The 22,668-nt window shown below is 45.1% G+C and overlaps 1 non-coding gene across 1 annotated transcript; it reads left to right on the forward strand.

The window, feature by feature from the left end:
- The first annotated feature begins 10,084 nt into the window (after positions 1-10,084).
- Positions 10,085-10,222, forward strand: LOC119927817. The gene has a single exon (XR_005450786.1). It is a non-coding gene; the product is annotated as a small nucleolar RNA SNORA7 (small nucleolar RNA).
- Positions 10,223-22,668: the final 12,446 nt, after the last annotated feature.

Consider the following 22,668-nt stretch of genomic DNA (forward strand, 5'->3'; position numbering starts at 1 on the left):
ACGGCGCTCTGCACACAGTAAGCGCTCAATAAATATGATTGATTGATTGATTGACCTGATTAACTTGTATCTACCCCAGTGCTTAGAACAGTGCTTGGCACATAGTAAGCACTTAACAAGTACCATTATTATTATCAGGTTGGGTGACCACCCCAACATCTACAGACTGAAGGGGATATGGTTAGGGCGTCGTATAATGTTGAGCACTCTGGTTTCTGAATCCAAAGATCTCTGTCAGACTTTAAAATTTCCTCTAGACTGTAAGCTCGTTGTAGGCAGGGAAGGCATCTGTTTATTTTTATATTGCACTATCCCAAGTGCTTGGTACAGTGCTCTGCATACGGTAAGCAGAGTAAATATGATTATTATAACAATGATCGTAACAATGTTGGCATTTGTTAATTGCTCACTCTGTGCCAAGCACTGTTCAAAGCGCTGGGGTAGATACAAGGTAATCAGGTTAGCCCACGTGGGGCTCACAGTCATCATCCCCATTTTACAGATGAAGGAACTGAGGCCCAGAGAAGTGAAGTGACTTGCCCAAGGTCACACAGCTGACAAGTGGCGGAGCCAGGATTAGAACCCATGACCTCTGGCTCCGCAGACTGTGCTCTTTCCACTGACCCACGCTGCTTCTTAAGGACAAGGATTTTCAAGGATTTCCAGGATTTCGTGGGATGCAGTAGTTCCCCTCCCCAAAACTTCCCCCTGTGAACACAGGAAACCCTTCCTGAGCCAAAGATGTTTTGAGATTTGGGGTGAAAGACTCTTTGCAGGTAATAATAAAGGTGATGGTATTTGTTAAACGCTTATTAGGTATAAGGCACTGTGCTAAGCACTGGGCTAGATACAAGGTGATCACATCAGACACAGTCCCTGTACTGCATGAGGTTCACAGTCTAAGAAGGAGGGAGGACAGATTTGAATCCCCATTTTACAGATGAGGAAACCGGGGCACAGAGAAGTGAAGTAGCTTTGCCCAAGGTCACTCAGCAGGTAGTTGGAAGAGCCGGGATGAGAAAACCAGGTCTTCTGACAGTGTGGCTCAGTGGAAAGAGCACGGCAGGGCTTGGCAGTCAGAGGTCGTGGGTTCTAATCCCGGCCCCGCCACTTGTCAGCTGTGTGATTTTGGGCAAGTCACTTAACTTCTCTGTGCCTCAGTTCCCTCATCTGGAAAATGAGGATGAAGACTGTGAGCCCCATGTGGGGCTTATAACCTTATATAATAATAATAATAATGATGGCATTTGTTAAGCGCTTACTATGTGCAAAGCACTGTTCTAAGCGCTGGGGGGATACAAGGTGATCAGGTTGTCCCAGCGCTATCTATCCCAGCACTTAGAACAGTGCTTGTCACATAGTCACAGAGAAGCAGCGTGGCTCAGTGGAAAGAGCCCGGGCTTTGGAGTCGGGGTCATGGGTTCGAATCCCCGCTCCGCCACATGTCTGCTGTGTGACCTTGGGCAAGTCACTTAACTTCTCTGGGCCTCAGTTCCCTCATCTGTAAAATGGGGATGGAGACTGTGAGCCCCACGTGGGACAACCTGATCACTCAATCAATCAATCAATCAATCGTATTTATTGAGCGCTTACTGTGTGCAGAGCACTGTACTAAGCGCTTGGGAAGTACAAGTTGGCAACATATAGAGACAGTCCCTACCCAACAGTGGGCTCACAGTCTAAAAGGGGGAGACAGAGAACAAAACCAAACATACTAACAAAATAAAATAAATAGAATAGATACCTGATCACCTTGTATCCCCCCCAGTGCTTAGAACAGTGCTTTGCACATAGTGAGCACTTAACAAATGCCACCATTATTATTATAGTAAGCGCTTAACAAACACCATCATTGTTTTATTATTATTATTATTATTATTATTATTATTATTATTATTATTATTATTCTGAATCCCAGGCCCATGCTCTTTCCCCTAGGCCATGCGACTTCTTTTCTGACATCTGAGGCCTGAGGTACAACTCATACCCATATTTCACTGGCACAGTTGGCGAGTGCCACGAGAGTACAGATGTGACCAAAAAGGAGTTGTTGTTCTGGAAGTGAAAGGGGAAATTTTCCCCCACAAAAGGAAGGAACAGATGTGCAAAACGCCGTTGATCGTTTTATTGGAGACTATGCATTTCGATAGTTTGTAGTCTATAAGTAGAGTGTCAGAGAGAAGCAGCATGGCCTAGTAGGGAGTCAGAAGGCCAAGCAGCAGAGCCAGGATGAGAACCCACGTCCGCTTGACTCCTAATCCCGACTTTGCCACTTGTCTGCTGTGTAACCTCAGGCGAGTCACTTCATTTCTCCGAACCTCAGTTACCTCATCTGTAAAATGGGGATAAAAACCGTGAGCCCCACGTAGGACATGGACTGTGTCCAATCTGATTAACTTGAATCTACCCCAGTGCTTAGTACGGTGCCTGGCACATAGTAGGTGCTTAACGAATGCTACATAAAAAATAAAAATGAAGAAAAAGGGCACAAATTCCTCACTGCCCCAAATCACTCCAGGGTAACAGTAGACATTTTGAGAATAAAACAGGGGACTGCTCAGTGCATTCACTACTTCTACATACTACACTGAAAGAGTTAATGTCCATCCAAAATCCCTGACTGCCAGGAATTGTGCTAATCAGCCCCCTCTGGCAACCCAGTAGCCCTATGGAGAAGATAAGAGATAAGTTTTTATCAATGCTGCAGTTCTTTCACCTTAATCCTGTGATGTTGATGCAAAATGAGTTGCCTATTTTGCATAATGTTATTTTAATACATTTTCTCTACTCTGTCGCTCACTTTATCTATAATTTATTTAAATAATAATAATAATAATAATAATAATAATAATAATGGTATTTGTTAAGTGCTTACTCCGTGCCAGGCACTATTCTAAGCTCTGGGTTGCATACAAGCAAATCGGGTTGGACACAGTTCCTGACCCATGTTGGGCTCACAGTCTCAATCCCCATTTTACAGATGAGGTAACGGAGGCACAGAGAAGTGAAGTGACTTGCCCAGGGTCACCCAGCAGAGAAGTGGAGGAGCCGGTATTAGAACCCACGACCTTCTGATTCCCAGGCCCGTGCTCTATCAGTTATGCCATGCTGCTTCTCATAAAGGTTTAGCTCCTCTAGATTGTAAGCTCTTTGAAGTCAGGGATAAAAATAATAATAATGATTATGGTATTTGTTAAGCACTTACTTTGTGCCAAGCACTGTTCTAAGCGCTGGAGTAGATACGAGGTAATTGGGTTGTCCCACGTGGGGCTCACAGTCTTAATCCCCGTTTTAGAGATGAGGGAACTGAGGCACAGAGAAGTTAAGTGGCTTGCCCAAGGTCACCCAGGAGACAAGTGGCGGAGCCGGGATTAGAACCCAGGTCCTCTGACTCCCAAGCCTGTGCTCTTTCCATTCTTCTAGACTGTGAGTCCACTGTTGGGTAGGGATCGTCTCTATATGTTGCCAACTTGTACTTCCCAAGCGCTTAGTACAGTGCTCTGCACACAGTAAGTGCTCAATAAATATGATTGATTGATTGATTGATTAAGACACGCTGCTTCTCTATCATGCCTACTCTCTCTAGTGCTTAGCACAATGTTCTGTAACTAATAGGCACTTGATAAATCCAATTAGTTGATAATCTAAAAATGGCAATGAGGCCCCAAGCCCCAGGCCAAGCGTGGCAGGGAGATAATAATAATAATGGCATTTATTAAGCGCTTACTATGTGCAAAGCACTGTTCTAAGTGCTGGGGAGGTTACAAGGTGATCAGGTTGTCCCTCAGGGGGCTCACAGTCTTCATCCCCATTTTACAGATGAGGTAACTGAGGCACAGAGAAGTTAAGTGACTCGTCCGAAGTCACACAGCTGGCAATTGGCAAAGCTGGGATTCGAACCCACGATCTCTGACTCCAAAGCCCGTGCTCTTTCCACTGAGCCACGCTGCTTCTCTTAAAGGTTTATCTCCTCTAGATTGTAAGCTCTAGATTGTAAGATAGAGTCGGCGACTTCCCAAAACCGTCCGACCTTCCCAAAAGAGAATGAATTTAGAACTGGACAGGGGCCGCTTCTCCGTCTAATGCTTGGGTCATGTGAGAAATCTTTGTATTTCAGAACCATGAAGAGCTACACGGGGAAAAAGTTACAGTGGAGCTGAGAATGAACATTAAAACCAGGCTTGTTTTTTGTTTTCTTTTAAATGGCATTTGTAAAGTGTTTAATACGTGCCAGACACTGTACTAAGCTAATCAGGTTGGCCACAGTCTATGTCCTTCATGGGGCTCACAGTCTTCATCCCCATCTTACAGAGGAGGTAACTGAGTGGCCCAGAGAAGTTAAATGACTTTCCCAAGGTCATGCAGCAGACAAGCGGCAGAGTCAGGATTAGAACCCAGGTCCTTTTTCCCCTGAGGCCCCTGCTTTAACCACAAGGCCAGGAGGCCTTCCCAGACTGAGCCCCTTCCTTCCTCTCCCCCTCGTCCACCTCTCCATCCCCCACATCTTACCTCCTTCCCTTCCCCACAGCACCTGTATATATGTATATATGTTTGTACATATTTATTACTCTATTTATTTATTTTACTTGTACATATCTATTCTATTTGTTTTATTTTGTTAGTATGTTTGGTTTTGTTCTCTGTCTCCCCCTTTTAGACTGTGAGCCCACTGTTGGGTAGGGACTGTCTCTAGATGTTGCCACCTTGTACTTCCCAAGCACTTAGTACAGTGCTCTGCACACAGTAAGCACTCAATAAATATGATTGATGAAGGCCATGCTGTTTCTCATTCCGGCAGTCGGATCAAGAGAAACAGCGTGGCTTAATGGAAAAAACCCGGGCTTGGGAGTCAGAGGTTGTGGGTTCTAATTCCGGCTCTGCCACTTGTCAGCTGTGTGACTTTGGGCAAGTCACTTCACTTCTCTGGGCCTCAGTTACCTCATCTGGAAAATGGGGATTAAGACTGTGAGCCCCACGTGGGACAACCTGATAATCTTGTATCTATCCCAGCACTTAGAACACTGCTTGACACAGAGTAAGGGCTTAATAAATACCATCATTACTAGAGAAGCAGCGTGGCTCAGTGGAAAGAGCACAGGCTTTGGAGTCGGATGTCATGGGTTCAAATCCTGACTCTGCCAATTGTCAGCTGTGTGACTTTGGGACAGTCACTTAACTTTTCTGGGCCTCAGTTACCTCATCTGTAAAATGGAGATTAAGACTGTGAGGCCCCCTTTGGGACAACCTGATCACCTTAGCCCACTTTTTAGACTGTGAGCCCACTGTTGGGTAGGGACTGTCTCTACATGTTACCAACTTGTACTTCCCAAGCGCTTAGTACAGTGCTCTGCACACAGTAAGCGCTCAATAAATACAATTGATTGATTGATTGATTGTAACCTTCCCAGCGCTTAGAACAGTGCTTTGCACATAGTAAGTGCTTAATAAATGCCATCATTATAATCATTATTATTATCAAGGGTTTCTCAGCTCCGCCACTTGTCAGCTGTATGACTTTGGGCAAGTCACTTAACTTCTCTGTGCCTCGGTCACCTCATCTATAAAATGTGGATTAAGGCTGTGAGCCCCACGTGGGACAATCTGGTAACTTTGAATCTACCCCAGGGCTTAGAACAGTGCTTGGCACGTAGTAAGTGCTTAATAAATACCATAATTATTATTATTGTTATTACCCACGCCCAGGGTTCACCCATGGCCAGAGGCAAGTTTTACTCAGGCAGCCCATTCATTCAATCGTGTTTATTGAGTGCTTACTGTGTGCAGAGCACTGTACTAAGCGCTAGGGAGAGTACAATACAATATAAACAGACACATCCACTGCCCACATTCATTTATTAATTCATTTAATCATACTTATTGAGCACTTACTGTGTGCAGAGCACTGTACTAAGCGCTAGGGAGAGTACAATACAATATACAATAGCCCACAATGAGCTAGACAGTTTAGAGACGAGTTTACAGCCCAGTTCCCAGATGGTGGCTAGCTCCTCGCCTCTTCACCCACAAAGGAGAAGTGAGTTGATTGTATATCAAACACAGCCACTGGATAAGAATTTCAGTCAATTGTATTTATTGAGGGCTTACTGTGTACAGAGCACTGTACTAAGCACTTGAGTGAGTACAATATAATGGAGTTGGTAGAAGTTCCCGGCCCAAAAGGGGCTTGCCATCTAGAGGAAGACAGACAATAAAATAAAATATAGATAAATAACACATAAATTATAGTAAAATCAGATTGACAGTTTGAATCTGACTTTTTAAAAATAAAGTTGGGTGACTTATTTGATTTATAATGGACCCAACTGAGTCAGGAATGAGCCAAACATCAAATCACTTGAAGGAAACGATGAAAAACTGAGATTACATTTACTTTTTCCATTCATTACAAAGAATGTGCTCCGTTTTTCCATAAAATTTCACACTTTGCATGAAGACAAACACACAGCCCACACACATTTGACATTTTATTCACAACGTTAAATGGCGCAGAAAAGCAGAAAACATACTGGGGACACATATACGGTGAGATTCGCGGTTGAGACTTCACAATTTTATTACTTGCAATATGCAAATTGAGGCCGTTGACTCTTGCTCTTCCTAAATTTGAAAAAGATTCTTTCCATACGTTAAATCACACAGTTACCAAAGCCCAGAATGAAAACACCAACTCCTTTCCGATAAGTTAATGATAGGTAAAATCAGAGGTGATGAGGAGAATCTTTCCAGAAAAAGGAAGATTAATTTTCTCTGTGTGGTAAATGGAATATTTATCTATAGAATTAGGTCTTAGGTCTTTTGATGTCTAGTACGTTATTTTTCTTTCTTTGGCAGAGTAAAACCCGGGTTTGCCCGAGGTCAGGGAGATGAACTCTCCCTCTCCCCAGAGTAGGCAAGACACTCATTCATTCAATCGTATTTATTGAGCGCTTACTGCGTGCAGGGCACTGAACTAAGCACTTGGGAAAATACACTATAACAATAAACAGACACTCCTACCTCCACAGACATTTGCTTGCACTCAAGAACATACTGGCTGATGTGGACAGTGAAGAAAATTATTGTGGAGGGATATCCAGATCAGGAGGAACAACAGCAGTATGGCCTAGTGGGTAGAGCACGGGCCCAGGAATCAGAAAGTCACGGGTTCTAAGGCTGGCTCTGCCACCAGGCTGCTGTGTGACCTTGGGCAAGACACTTCACTTCTCTGGGCCTCAGTTAATCTCATCTGTAAAATGGGGATTGAGACTCTGAGCCCCCATGTGAGTTCGGGACTGTATCCAACCCGATTTGCTTGTATCCACTCCAGCGCTTAAGAGCTTAACAAATACCACAATTATTATTATTATCATTATTAACAGGAATCAAGGCGAGAAGGAGGGAAAGTGAGAAGGGGATGAGGGGTAGAGACAAGAACTTTTTGCCAATGAGAGGAAGGGGATTATGATAATAAGAATAATATTTGTTAAGTACTTGCAATGTGCCAGGCGTCGTACTAAGCACTGGGGGAGATACAAGATCATCATCAATCATATTTATTGAGCGCTTATTATGTGCAGAGCACTGTACTAAGCGCTTGGAAAGCACAAATTGGCAACATACAAACAACATACAAGATAATCAGTGTAGAAGCAGCGTGGTCTAGTGGATAGATCATGGGCCTGGGAATCAGAAGGACCTGGATTCTAATCCCAGCGCTGCCACCTGTCCGCTGTCTGAGCTTGGGCAAGTCACTTCTCTGGGCCTCGGTCACCTCATCTGTAAAATGGGGATTAAGATTGTGAGCCCCATTTGGAACAGGGACCCATGCCCAACCTGATTATCTTGCATCCCCAGGGATTAGAACAGTGCTTGGCACTTAGTAAGTGCTTACCAAATATGACAGCTATTAATCAATCAATCGTATTTATTGAGCACTTACTGTGTGCAGAGCACTGTACTAAGCGCTTGGGAAGTACAAGTTGGCAACATGTAGAGACAGTCCCTACCCAACAGTGGGCTCACAGTCTATTAATCACCACAGTTATTATAATCAGGTTAGACATAGTCCCTCTCATACATAAGGTTTACAGTCTAACGGGGAGGGAGAACAGGTATCGAATCCCCATTTTACAGGTGAGGAAACTGAGGCACCCAGAAAGTAAGTGACTTTCTTAAGGTCATACAGCAGGCCAATGACAGAGTCGGCATTACTGCAGATGAGAAATCATGTAACTTGCCCAAGGTCACCCAGCAAGCAAGCGGCAGAGCCGGCATCATCATCATCATCATCAATCGTATTTATTGAGCGCTCACTGTGTGCAGAGCACTGTACTAAGCGCTTGGGAAGTACAAATTGGCAACATATAGAGACAGTCCCTACCCAACAGTGGGCTCACAGTCTAAAAGGGGGGCTCACAGTCTAAAAGACATCAGAATCCATGTCCCCTGGCTCTCAGGTCCGAGTGCTTTCCATTAGGCCGCACTGCTACCGATGATTTCATTCATTCGTTCATTCAATCAATCATAGTTATTGAGCGCTTACTGTGTGCAGAGCACTGGACTAAGCGCTTGGATTTTGAATAGTGGATGGGGGCCAGAGGCCAGTGACACCGTTAGAGCCGCCCAGCTGGGTGTGCGCACCGAGACCCACCACAACGGAACCACCCCCTCAGGGCCGGGGGCAAGCGTTTCTCGTGTGGTGGGATGGCTGGTTTCTGGGTGAGTTTCTGAACCGGCCCGTGGAGGCCGGGGATGGCAGCTCCTGACTCACTTGGCCTTCACGGCCGGGTCAGCTGAGGTGGTTTCAGCAGTTGTGGCTGCCATCACCATTGCCATCTGGCTGAGGAGTTCCCTCCCCCTCTCCCATACGATAATACCAATAATTGCGGTATTTGTTAAGCGCTTACTATGTGTCAGGCACTGTACTAAGCGCCGGGGTGGATCCAAGCAAATCGAGTTGGACACGGTCCCTGACCCATGTGGGGCTCACAGTCTCAATCTCAATTAGTAAAGTTTCCAGCGCATAGTAAGCACTTGACAAATACCACAGTTATTATTACTAAGCACTTGGGAGAGTACAATATAATAATAATACTAATAATTGTGGCATTTTCTAAGTATTTATTACGGTGTCAAGCATTGTATTGAGCACTGGGGTAGATACAAGGGTAAAGAAGCAGCTTGGCTCAGTGGAAAAGGGCACGGGCTTTGGAGGCAGAGGTCGTGAGTTCAAATCTCGGCTCCGCCAACTGTCAGCTATGTGACTTTGGGCATGTCACTTAACTTCTCTGTGCCTCAGTGACCTCATCTGTAAAATGGGGATTAAGACTGTGAGCCCCTGTGGGACAACTTTTTCATTCATTCATTCAATCATGTTTATTGAGTGCTTACTGTGTGCAGAGCACTGTACTAAGCGCTTGGGAAGTCCAAGTTAGCAACATATAGAGACGGTCCCTACCCAACAGCGGGATCACAGTCTAGAAGGGAGAGACAGACAACAAAACAAAACGTATAAACCAAATAAAATAAATGGAATAAATATGTACAAGTAAAATGAATAGAGTAATAAATATGTACAAACATATATACATATATACAGGTGCTGTGGGGAGAGGAAGGAGGTAAGCAGGGGGGATGGGGAGGGGGAGTAGGAGGAGGGGGCACAGTTGGGGGTAACCTCCCCAGCGCTTAGAACAGTGCTTTGCAAATAGTAAGCACTTAATCAATGCCATCATTATCATTACTATTATTATACAAGGTAATTGAGGTGGACATAGTCCCTTTCCCATATAGGTCCCACATTCTTAATCCTCATTTTACAAATGAGGGAACTGAGGTCCAGAGAAGTCAAGTCACTTGCCCGAGGCCAAACGGCAGACAGGTGGCGGATCTGGGATTAGAACCCACGACCTTCTGACTCACAAACACATGCTCTATCCACTACGCCATGCTGCATACCACCCTGGAGAAAGCCAGGCCCTTCAACGGCTTCTGCCTTCGTCCTCCCGCGGGTCAGGCCGGAATCCCCAAGTAACGGGGAATCGCGCACCACGGAGCCTGATTTTTCTGCTGCCCACCTTTCTCCACCCTCTCAGGATGGCATCTGGAGAGTTTCCAGTCCTCTACCAGACTCAGCTATGGGAGGGAGAGTCAAGCAGAGGCCTACCCATTCCATTTCTAGCTTGGGCAGTGGCTAGCGAGTGGCAGGCAATCTGCTACGAGTCAAAACTCACCCGCGCTGGGCAGCAGCAGCATGGGAGAGAATTGAGGGCGGAGACACAAGTTGACTGCATGGAAGGCGGCAATGGTAAACCCCTTCCATATTCTTACCAAGAAAACTCTATGGATAAACATTTGGAATGATCGCCGATGGAAGATGGGGCGTTCTAGGAGAGATATGTCCATGGGTTAGAAATGACTCGACAGCATAATCAATCAATCAATCAATCGCATTTATTGAGCGCTTACTGTGTGCAGAGCACTGGACTAAGCGTCTGGGAAGTACAAGTTGGCAACATATAGAGACGGTCCCTACCCAACAGTGGGCTCACAGTCTAAAAGGGGGAGAGACAAGACATCCTTTCTCCAGGCACTGCTCCAGGCCTATCTTCATGTATAGAAGACAATGAGTGGTACAGCTAGGATCAGGTAACAATAATAATAATAATAATAATGGTACCTGTTAAGCGCTTACTATGTGCCAAGCACTGTTCTAAAATGCTGGGGTAGATCCAAGTTAATTAGGTTCATTCGTTCATTCAAGCAGCGTGGCTCAGTGGAAAGAGCCTGGGCTTTGGAGTCAGAGGTCAAGGGTTCAAATCCCAGCTCTGCCAATTGTCAGCTGTGTGACTTTGGGCAAGTCACTTCACTTCTCTAGGCCTCAGTTACCCCATCTGTAAAATGGGGATTAAGACTGTGAAACCCCCGTGGGACAACGTGATCACCTTGTAACTTCCCCAGCACTTAGAACAGTGCTTTGCACATATTAAGTGCTTAGTAAATGCCATTATCATTAATTGTATTTATTGAGTGCTTACAGTGAGCAGAGCACTATACTAAGTGATTGAAAAGTACAGTTCAGGTTGGACACAGTCCCTGTCCCATGTGGGGTTCACACTCTTATCCCCATTTTACAGATGAGGTAACTGAGGCCCAGAGAAGTGAAGTGACTTGCCCACGGTCACCCAGCAGACAAGTGGGTAGAAGCTGCGTGGCTCAGTGGAAAGAGCAGGGGCTTGGGAGTCAGAGGTCATGGGTTCAACTCCTGGCTCCACCACTTCTCAGCTGTGTGACTTTGGGCAAGTCACTTCACTTCTTTGGGCCTCAGTCACCTCATCTGTAAAATGGGGATGAAGACTGTGAGCCCCCTGTGGGACAACCTGATCACCTTGTAACCTCCCCAGTGCTTAGAACAGTGCTCTGCACATATTAAGCGCTTAATAAATGTCATTATTATTATTATTATTTCAGGTCTTATTTCCTTCCCTCATTTTCTCAGCTCTCTTTCCCTTCTCCTCCCTACAACTATGTCCTTTTCCCTTTTCCTCTCCCTGACCTTCCAACTGATTCTCACTTCTGGAAGCAGAATAATGATAATAATTATGGTATTTGTTAAGCGCTTACTATGTGCTGCACACTGTACTAATCGCTGGGGTGGATACGAGTAGAAGCAGCACGGCTCAGTGGAAAGAGCACAGGCTTTGGAGTCAGAGGTCATGGGTTCAAATCCCAGCTCCGCCATTTGTCAGCTGTGTGACTTGGGGCAAGTCACTTCACGTCTCTGGGCCTCAGTGTGACCTCATCTGTAAAATGGGGATTAAGACTGTGAGCCCCACGTGGGACAACCTGATCCCCTTCTATCTTCCCCAGCGCTTAGAACAGTGCTTTGCACATCGTAAGCGCTTAACAAATGCCATCATTATTATTACTATTAAGTGGCAGAGTCGGGATTAGAACCCAGGTCCTTCCAACTCCCAGACCTATGCTCTTCTTTGCTGTTTCTATGAGCAGGACAGCTGTCTTCAGGGGGACCTTGACTGCTGAGCCCACTGTTGGGTAGGGACTGTCTCTATATGTTGCCAATTTGTACTTCCCAAGCGCTTAGTACAGTGCTCTGCGCACAGTAAGTGCTCAATAAATACGATTGATGATGATGGTGAGGGGAGCTGGGCGGCTCTAACAGTGTCACTGGCCTCTGGCCCCTGTTTACCGCTGCTAAGTCACCTGGTGGAAAAAGCAAGGGCCGGAGAGATAGATGACCTAGGTTCTAAATCCACTTCACTAATCAGAAGCACAAAAAATCACCAGGGGTTTTTTTGGAACTGGGGGTCATTTATTCCGATAAGCAGCATGGCAAGAACACGAGGTTCGGAGTCGGGGGACATGGGTTCTAATCCCAACTGCGTGACCTTGGACAAGTCGCTTCACTTCTCTGTGCCTTAGTTACCTCATCTGTAAAATGGGGATTCATAATTATATAATAATGATGACATTTGTCATGGGGCATGGGTTCGTATCCCGACTCAACTAATTGTTAGCTGTGTGACCTTGGGCAAGTCATTTAACTTCTCTGTGCCTCAGTTACCTCATCTGCAAAATTGGGATTGACTGTGAGCCCCACGGGGGACAACCTGATCACCTTGTAACCTCACCAGCGCTTAGAACAGTGCTTTGCATATAGTAAGCGCTTAATAAATGCCACTATTATTATTATTATTATTTGTTAAGCGCTTACTATGTGCAAAGCACCGTTCTAAGTACTGGGGGGGGGGGGGGATACAAGGTGATCAGGTTGTCCCTCGTGGGGCTCACAGTCTTAATCCCCATTTTACAGATGAGGGAACTGAGGCCCAGAGAAGTGATGTGACTTGCCCAAAATCACACAGCTGACAAGAGGCGGAGCTAGGATTAGAACCCACGACCTCTGACTCCCAAGCCTGGGCTCTTTCCACCGAGCCACGCACCTTTAAGACTGTGAGCCCCCGGTGGGACACCCTGATCACCTCGTAACCATCCCAGTGCTTAGAACGGTGCTTGGCACATAGTAAGCACTTAACAAATACCATCATTATTATTATTTATTTAAGCATATTTATTGAGCTCTTACTTTGGGGAGACCATTGTACTAAGCAGTTGGGAGAGTAGAGTAGATCCCTCCCGGCCTTGGGGGAGTGTGAAATGACAGAAATGTGAGGGAGCATGGGACGGGAGTAAAGAGACCAGGGTCCCCGTCCTAGTTCTGCTACTGGCCTGCTGACTGATTTTAGGCCAATGACTTACTCTATTTATTTATTTATATTACTCTATTTATTTATATTACTCTATTTATTTATTTATTTATTTTACTTGTACATATCTATTCTATTTATTTTATTTTGTTAGTATGTTTGGTTTTGTTCTCTGTCTCCCCCCTCTAGACTGTGAGCCCACTGTTGGGTTGGGACTGTCTCTATATGTTGCCAACTTGTACTTCCCAAGCGCTTAGTACAGTGCTCTGCACACAGTAAGCACTCAATAAATACAATTGATGATGATGATATGTTGCCAACTTGTATTTCCCAGGCGCTTAGTACAGTGCTCTGCACACAGTAAGCGCTCAGTAAATACGATTGATTGATTGATTGATTGATTGATTGACTGATTAATCTTTCAGCAGCTCAGCTGGAAAATGGGGACAAGATACCTCCTGCTCTTCCTTATCTCTTAGACTGTGAGAAGCCCTTGAATTCCAGGGACTGAATTACTTTTTTTTTTAGGAGTCTACCCCAGCATTTGGCGCATGATAAATACCTTAGCCACTAAAGTGAGTTTGATACAATGTCTTTCTGCGACCTGAAGAGTCTCAGAGTCCCATGGCATAGTGGATAGAGTCAGAAGGTCATGGGTTCTAATCCCGTCTCCATCACTTGTCTGCTGTGTCACCTTGGGCAAGTCACTTCAGCATGGCGTCATGGATAGAACATGCCTGGGAGTCAGAAGGTCATGGGTTTTAATGTCAGCTTTGCCACTTAATAATAATAATAATAATAATGATATTTGTTAAGCGCTTACTATGTGCAAAGCACTGTTCAGAGCGCTGGGGAGGTTACAAGGTGATCAGGTTGTCCCACGGGAGGCTCACAGTTTTTATCCCCATTTTTACAGATGAGGGAACGGAGGCACAGAGAACTTAAGTGACTTGCCCAAAGTCACACAGCTGACACTTGGTGGAGCTGGGATTGGAACCCATGACCTCTGACTCCAAAGCCCATGCTCTTTCCACTGAGCCGTGCACTTGTTTGCTGTGTGACCTTGGGCAAATCACTTTACTTCACTGTGCCTCAGTTACCTCATCTGCAAAATGGGGATTGAGACTGTGAGCCCCAAGTGGGACGGATTTGCTTGTATGCATCCCAGTGCTTAGTACAGTGCCTGGCACATAGTAAGCACTTAACAAATACCATAATTATTTATTTTTTATTATTTTCTCTGGGCCTCAGTGACCTTATCTGTAAAATAGGGGTTGAGACTGTGAGCCCCACATGGAACAGGTAAACCCAATTTACTTATAATAATAATAATAAGGGCATTTATTAAGCGCTTAATATGTGCAAAGCACTGTTCTAAGCGCTGGGGAGATTACAAGGTGATCAGGTTGTCCCATGGGGGGCTCACAGGCTTACTCCCCATTTTACAGATGAGGTCACACTGAGGCCCAGAGAAGTGAAGTGACTTGCCCAAAGTCACACAGCTGACAAGTGACAGAGCTGGGATTTGAACCCATGACCTCTGACTCCAAAGCCTGGGCTCTTTCCACTGAAGCCACGCTGCTTCTACTTGTATCCACCCCAGCGATTAGTACAGTGTGTGGCACATAGTAAGTGCTTAACAAATACCATAATTATTATCATTATTCTTCCTCCAGGGGTGGGAATCAGTTGGAAGGGCAGGGAGAGGAAAACGGAAAAGGAACACAGTTGTAGGGAGGAGAAGGGAAAGAGAGCTGAGAAAATGAGGGAAGGAAATCAGACCTGAAATAATAATAATAATAATAATAATAATAATAATAATAATAATAATAATAATAATAGCATTTATTAAGCACTTACTATGTGCAGAGCACTGTTCTAAGCACTGGGGAGGTTACAAGGTAATAATAATAATGACATTTATTAAGCGCTTACTATGTGCAGAGCACTGTTCTAAGCACTGGGGAGGTTACAAGGTGATCAGGTTGTCCCACAGGGGGCTCACAGTCTTCATCCGCATTTGACAGATGAGGTAACTGAGGCCCAGCGAAGTGAAGTGACTAGCCCAAAGTCACACAGCTGACAATTGGTGGAACCGGGATTTGAACCCATGACCTCTGACTCCAAAGCCCGGGCTCTTTCCACTGACTCACCTAGTGGAAAAAACAGAGGACTGGGAGTCAGGTGACTTGGGTCTTAATCCTGGATCTACCACTTCCCTGCTGTAGTACTTTGGGCAAATCTCTTAACTTATCTGTGCCTCAGTTTTCTCATCCGTAAAAGGGAGAATTCAATACCCATTCACCCTCCCAATTATGCAATGAGCCCCATGTAGGACAGGGACTGCCTGACCTGATTATTTTGTATCTACCCCAGTGCTTAGTACAGTGCTTGACAATTAGAAAGTGCTTAACAAATACCAAAATTATTGTTATTATTATAAACTTGAGAATCAGCATGGCCTAATGATAATAATAATACCTGTGGCATTTGTTAAGCGCTTACTATATGCCAAGCACTGTACTAGGCCCTGGGGTGGATACACGCAAATCAGGTTGGACGCTGTCCCTCTCCCACGTGGGGCTCCCAGCATCCAACCCCATTTTACAGATGAGGTATCTGAGGCCCAGGGAAGTGAAGTGACTTGCCCAAGGTCACACAGCAGACAAATAGCAGAGCCATGATTAGAACCCATGACCTAGTGGATAGAGCACGGGACCAGGCGTCAGAAGGACCTGGGTTATAATTCCGGCTCTGTTACTTTGTCTGCTGTGTGAACTTGGGCAAGTCACTTCACTTCTCTATGCCTCAATTACCTAAACTGTAAAATTCATTCATTCATTCAATTGTGTTTATTGAGTGCTTACTGTGTGCAGAGCACTGCACTAAGCACTTGGGAAGTACAAGTTGGCAACATATAGAGACGGTCCCTACCCAACAGTGGGCTCACAGTCTAGAATGGAGAGGCAGACCACAAAACAAAACATATTAACAAAATAAAATAAATAGAATAGATATGTGCAAGTAAAATAAATATAATAATAAATACATACAAACATATGTACACATATACAGGTGCTGTGGGGAGGGGAAGGAGGTAAGGATTGAGACCGTAAGCCCCACATAGGATAGGGACTGTGTCCAACTTGTTTTGCTTGTATCCATTCCAGCACTTAGTACAGTAACATCACTAAAATCCACCCCGTCCTCTCCATCTAAACTGCCATCCTATTAATGCAAGCACTTATCCTATCCCACCTTGATGACTGTATCAGCCTCCTTGCTGACCTCCCAGCCCCCTGTCTCGCCCCACTCCAGTCCATACTCCACTCTGTTGCCTGGATCATTTTCCTTCACAAAACGTTCAGACCGTGTTTCCCCACTCCTCAAGAAACTCCAGTGGTTGCCCATCCACCTCCACATTGAACAAAAACTCTTCACCATTGGCTTTAAGGCACTCAATCACCTTGTCCTCTCCTACCTCAACTTGCTACTCTCCTACTATAATAGCATTTATTAAGCGCTTACCATGTGCAAAGCACTGTTCTAAGCGCTGGAACTACAAGCCAGCCCACACACTTTAACCTTCTCACTGTGCTTCAATCTTGCCCATCTCCCCGCTGACCTCTGGCCCGCAGCCTCCCTCTGGCCTGGAACACTCTCCCTCTTTTTAGACTGTGAGCCCACTTTTTAGACTGTAAGCCCACTGTTGGGTAGGGACTGTCTCTATATGTTGCCAATTTGTACTTCCCAAGCGCTCAGTACAGTGCTCTGCATACAGTAAGCGCTCAATTAATATGATTGATGATGATGATGATGATATCAAACAAATAATTGCCCTCCCCCACTTCAAAACCTTATTGAAGGCACATGACTGTGAGCCCGCTGTTGGGTGGGGACCGTCTCTATGTGTTGCCTACGTGTAATAATGATGATGGTGGCATTTGTTAAGCGCTTACTATGTGCAAAGCACTGTTCTAAGCGCTGGGGGGATACAATGGGATCAAGTTGGCCCACGTGGGGCTCATCGTCTTAATCTTCATTTTACAGATGAGGTAACTGAGGCTCAGAGAAGTTAAGTGACTTGCCCGAGGTCACACAGCAGACATGTGGCGGAGCCGGGACTTCCCAAGCGCTTAGTACAGTGCTCTGCACACAGTAAGTGCTCAATAAATACGATTGAATGAATGAATCTCCCCCAAGAAGCCTTCCCTGACTAAGCCCTCCTTTTCTCCCACTCTCTTCTGCTTCACCCTGACTTGCTCCTTTTATTCATCCTCCCTTCCATCCCCACAGTACTTACGTATATATCTGTAATTAATTAATTTATTTGTATTAAGGTCTCCCTCTCTATCAATCAATCAATCATATTTATTGAGCACTTACTGTGTGCAGAGCACTGTACTAAGAGCTTGGGAAGTACAAGTTGGCAACATATAGAGACGGTCCCTACCCAACAGTGGGCTCACAGTCTAGAAGAGGGAGACAGAGAACAAAACAAAACGTATTAACAAAATAAAATAAATAGAATAAATATGTACAGGTAAAATAAATAAATAGAGTAATAAGTACGTACAAACATATATACATATATACAGGTGCTGTGGGGAAGGGAAGGAGGTAAGGCGGGGGGGATGGAGAGGAGGAGGAAGGGGAGCTCATGGGCAGGGAATGTGTCTGATGAATTGTACTCTCCCAACCGCTTAGTACAGTGTGCAAAGCACACAGTAAGTGCTTAATAAATGCAAATGAATGAATGCATGCAGTGTCTGACACATAGTAAGCACTTAACAAATACCATCATCATCATTACTCTCAAATACCATAAAAAAATCAAAATCTAGGATGGCTGAAGAAGGTGCCTGGAGGTAATGGGGCAGTGGAAGGGAAGGAAGAGAAGGGATGGGGATTGGGAGTATTAAATGATCCCAGAATGGGGGAAAAATCCAGGACCAATCCAGAAGTCAGAGTGTGAGGACTGCAGATTATAGGGAAGCAGCAAGTGGTAAAGAAACGAAGTGGAGGAAACTTTGAATGGACCTCAGGAGGAAAGCAGGGGGGAGGAATTCTAATCAGAGGCGATTTCTCGTCATTCATTCATTCAATTTTATTTGTTTAGCACTTATTCACTCATTCAATCGTATTTATTGAGCGCTTACTGTGTGCAGAACGCTGTACTAAGCGCTTGGGAAGTCCAAGTTGGCAACATACAGAGACGGTCCCTACCCAACAACGGGCTCACAGTCTAGAAAGGGGAGACAGACAACAAAACAAAATACGTAGACAGGTGTCAAAGTTGTCAGAACAAATAGAATTAAAGCCAAATGCACATCATTAACAAAATAAATAGAATAGTAAATATGTACAAGTAAAATAGAGTAATAAATCTGTACCAATATATATACAAGAGCGGTGGGGAGGGGAAGGAGGTAGGGTGGGGGGGATGGGGAGGAGGAGAGGAAAAAGGGGGCTCAGTCTGGGAAGGCCTCTTGGAAAAATATGGAATGCTTCACGAATGAGCACTTACTGTGTGCAGAGCACTGTACTAAGCACTCGGAAAGTATGGTTCAGCAACAGAGACAATCTCTACTCAACGGGCTTACAGTTTAGAAGGAAGGAGACAGACAAAACAAAACAAATGGACAGGCATCAATAGCATCAATGTAAATGAATGGAATTATAGATATATACACGTCATTAATAAAATTAATAGAATAATAAGTATGTACATATATACACAAGTGCTGTGGAGCAGGGAGGGGGTGGAGCAGAGGGAGGGAGTCGGGGTGATGGGGAGGTGAGGAGGAGCAGAGGAAAAAAGGGGCTCAGTCTGGGAAGGCCTCCTGGAGGAGGTGAGCTTTCAGTATTTGAAGGGGGGAAGTGTGCTCTCCCCAGATGGGACGGGAGCATCACAGCAATCAATAGATGGTCTTTATTGAGTGCTTACTCCCTGAATGTCTTCAGACACAGACATGATCTTGGCTCTTTCCTCACCAGAACCCTCCTACGCTCAAGTTACCCTTGAAACAACTGGACCCACCATTTCCGTCACAACCATCAAAGGTATTTATTGAGCACTTATTGTGTGCTGAGCACTGTACCAGGAGCAGCCTGGCCTAGTGGATAAATCACAGGCTTGGGAGTCAGGAGGACCTTGGTTCTAAACCCAGCTCTGCCACTTGTCTGCTGTGTGACCTAGGGCAAGTCGCTTTTATCCCCCTTGAATATCCACGGTACCCTCAAACCCCCAAACGCATCCCCAAAAGCCAGGCAGTGGTGGAACTGATTTAGCTAATGGGTCCCAGAAGGGAGGGAGGGAGGGGGTTGTTTTCTACAGGCTCGTGTAGAAAAATGAGGAGGGAGTGGAGCTCTGAGCCCGTGGAAGTTGGCATTTTTAAGGCTGGGGCCCAGAAGCGGCTGAGGATTTCATTTTCCCTCCTGAGAAGGAGGGGTGACATGAAGCCAGGTGAAAAAAGGATGGGAAGGAGAAATTAGGGTGAGGGAAATGAACTGTTTAATAAAATATTATCTAACTTTGGCTTCACTGACACTGTTCTGGTTCTCCTCCTATCTTTCTGGCTGGTCCCTCAGAGTTTCTTTTGCAGGCTGCCCCTCTGCCTCCCACACTCTGTGGGAGTCACTCAAGACCCCTCTATTCTCCAACTTACACTTCCTCCCTCAGATAATTTAGTCACTCCTATGCAAAGAATTCCCAAATCTACATCTCCAGCCCTGATCTTTCTCCGTCTCTACCATCTCATATTTCCTCCCACTTTCAGGACATCTGTATTATGAGATGCTTTATGAGAAGTAGCGTGGCTTAGTGGAAAGAACGCGGGCTTGGGAGTCAGAGGACATGGGTTCTAATCCCGCCTCCGCCACTTGTCTTCTGTGTGACTTTGGGCAAGTCACTTCACTTCTCTGTGCCTCAGTGACCTCATCTGTAAAATGGGGATTAAATGTGTGAGCCCCATGTGGGACAACCTGATTACCCTGTATCTACCCCAGGGCTTAGAACAGTGCTTGGCACATAGTAAGCACTTAACAAATACCATTATTATTATTATTATTATACTTGGATGTCCCACTGACATTCAAACTTAACATGTTCAAAACAGAACCCCTCATCTTCCCACCCAAACCTGTCCTCCCTAAGACTTTCCCATCACCTTAAGCAGTACCACTACCTTCCCTCTCTCCCAAGCCCCTAACCTTGGCATTATCCTTGACTCATCTCTCTCATTCAAACAGTGTGGTCCAATGGAAAGACCACACGCCTGGGACTCATAGGACCTGGGTTCTAATCCCGGCTCTGCCATTTATGTCTGTGTGACTCTGAGTAATTCACGTAACTTCTCTCTGCCTCAATTCCCTCACCTGCAAAATGGGCATTCAATTCCTGTTCTCCCTCTTACTTGGACTATAAGCTCCATAGGACATGATTTGCTTGTATCTACTCCAGCACTTAGTATAGTGTTGGCATCTAGTAAGTGCTTAACAAACACCACAAGTATCATGATTATTAGATTCAAGTTGCCTCCAAATCTTGTTACTTCATTCATTCATTCAATTGTATTTATTTTAGACTGTGAGCCCACTGTTGGGTAGGGACTGTCTCTATGTGTTGCCAATTTGTACTTCCCAAGCGCTTAGTACAGTGCTCTGCACATAGTAAGCGCTCAATAATTACGATTGATGATGATGATTGAGCGCTTACTGTGTGCAGAGCACTGTACTAAGTGCTTGGGAAGTACAAGTTGGCAACATATAGAGACAGTCCCTACCCAACAACGGGCTACCTTCACATGGATAAAATCTGCCTTTTCCTCTCCATCCAAACCGCTACTATGTTGATCCAATCAATCAATCAGTCATTTTTATTGAGCACTTACTGTGTATAGATCACGATACTAAGAGCTTGGGAGAGTACAATAAAACAGAGCTGGTAGACACATTCCCTGCCCACAACAAGCTTACAATCCTAGATGGGGGAGACAGACATTAATATAAATAGATAAATTATGGATATGCACATAAGTGCTATGGGGCTGAAGGAGGGGTAAATAAAAGGAGCAAATCAGGGTGACCAGAAGGGACTGCAAAAAGAGGAAATGAGGGAAGGCCTCTTGGAGGAGATGTGCCTCCAGTAAGGCTTTGAAGGCGGGCAGAGTCATTGTGTGTCAGATAAGAAAAGGGAGGACATTCCAGGCCAGAGGCAGAATGTGGATGAGAGGTCAGTGGTGAAATGGATGAGAATGAGATACAGTGAGTCAGTTGGCACTAGAGGAGCGAAGTGTCCGGGCTCGGCTGTAGGAGAAGAGTAGTGAGGTGAGGAAGGAGGGGGCAAGGGGATTGAGTGCTTTAAAGCTGATGGAAAAGATTTTTCTGTTTGATGTCAATCAATCAATCAATCAATCAATCAATCGTATTTATTGAGAGCTTACTGTGTGCAGAGCACTGTACTAAGCACTTGGGAAGTACAAGTTGGCAACATATAGAGACGGTCCCTACCCAACAGTGGGCTCACAGTCTAGAAGGGGGAGACAGACAACAAAACAAAACATATTAACAAAATAAAATAAATAGAATAGATATGTACAACTAAAATAGAGTAATAAATATGTACAAACGTATATACATATATACATGTGCTGTGGGGAAGGGAAGAAGGTAAGGTGGGGGGATGGAACGGGGGAGGAGGGGGAGAGGAAGGAGGGGGCTCAGTGTGGGAAGGCCTCCTGGAGGAGGTGAGCTCTCAGTAGGGCCTTGAAGGGAGGAAGAGAGCTAGCTTGGCGGAGTCCATGTCGAAGTGGATGGACAACCACTGGAGGTTCTTGGAAACGTGGACCAAACGGTTCTTTAGAAAAATGATCCAGGTAGCAGAGGGAAGAGACAGGAGGCAGAAAGATCCGTAAGGAAGCTGATACAGTAATCAAGGCGGGATAGGTTACACGCTTGGATTAATGTGGTAGCAGTGTGAATGGAGAGGAAAGGGTGGATTTACAGAGATGTTGTGAAGTTTGAACCAACGGGAGCCACTTGTCTGCTGTGTGACCTTGGGCAAGTCACTTCACTTCTCTGTGCCTCAGTTCCCTCATCTGTAAAATGGGGATTGAAAATGTGAGCCCCACGTGGGACAGGGACCTTGTCAAATCCAATTTGCTTGTATCCACCCCAGCGCTTACTACGGCACTCGGCAACATAGTAAGGCCTTCACAAATACCATAATTACTATTATTTAATGATGGATTGAATAGGGGGGTTGAATGAGAGAGAGGGCTCAAGGATATGCCATGGTTATGAGCTTCTGAGACACAAAGGATGGTAGTGCTTTCTACTGTGACAGGAAAATTAGCACTTATCCTATCCTATCCTTATTTCACTCTGCTGCCCAGGTCATTTTCTAAAGAAAGTTCAGTTGACATCTCCCCCCTCCTCAAAA

The sequence above is a fragment of the Tachyglossus aculeatus genome, chromosome 4, assembly GCF_015852505.1.
Source record: "Tachyglossus aculeatus isolate mTacAcu1 chromosome 4, mTacAcu1.pri, whole genome shotgun sequence".
NCBI classification, from domain to species: domain Eukaryota; kingdom Metazoa; phylum Chordata; class Mammalia; order Monotremata; family Tachyglossidae; genus Tachyglossus; species Tachyglossus aculeatus.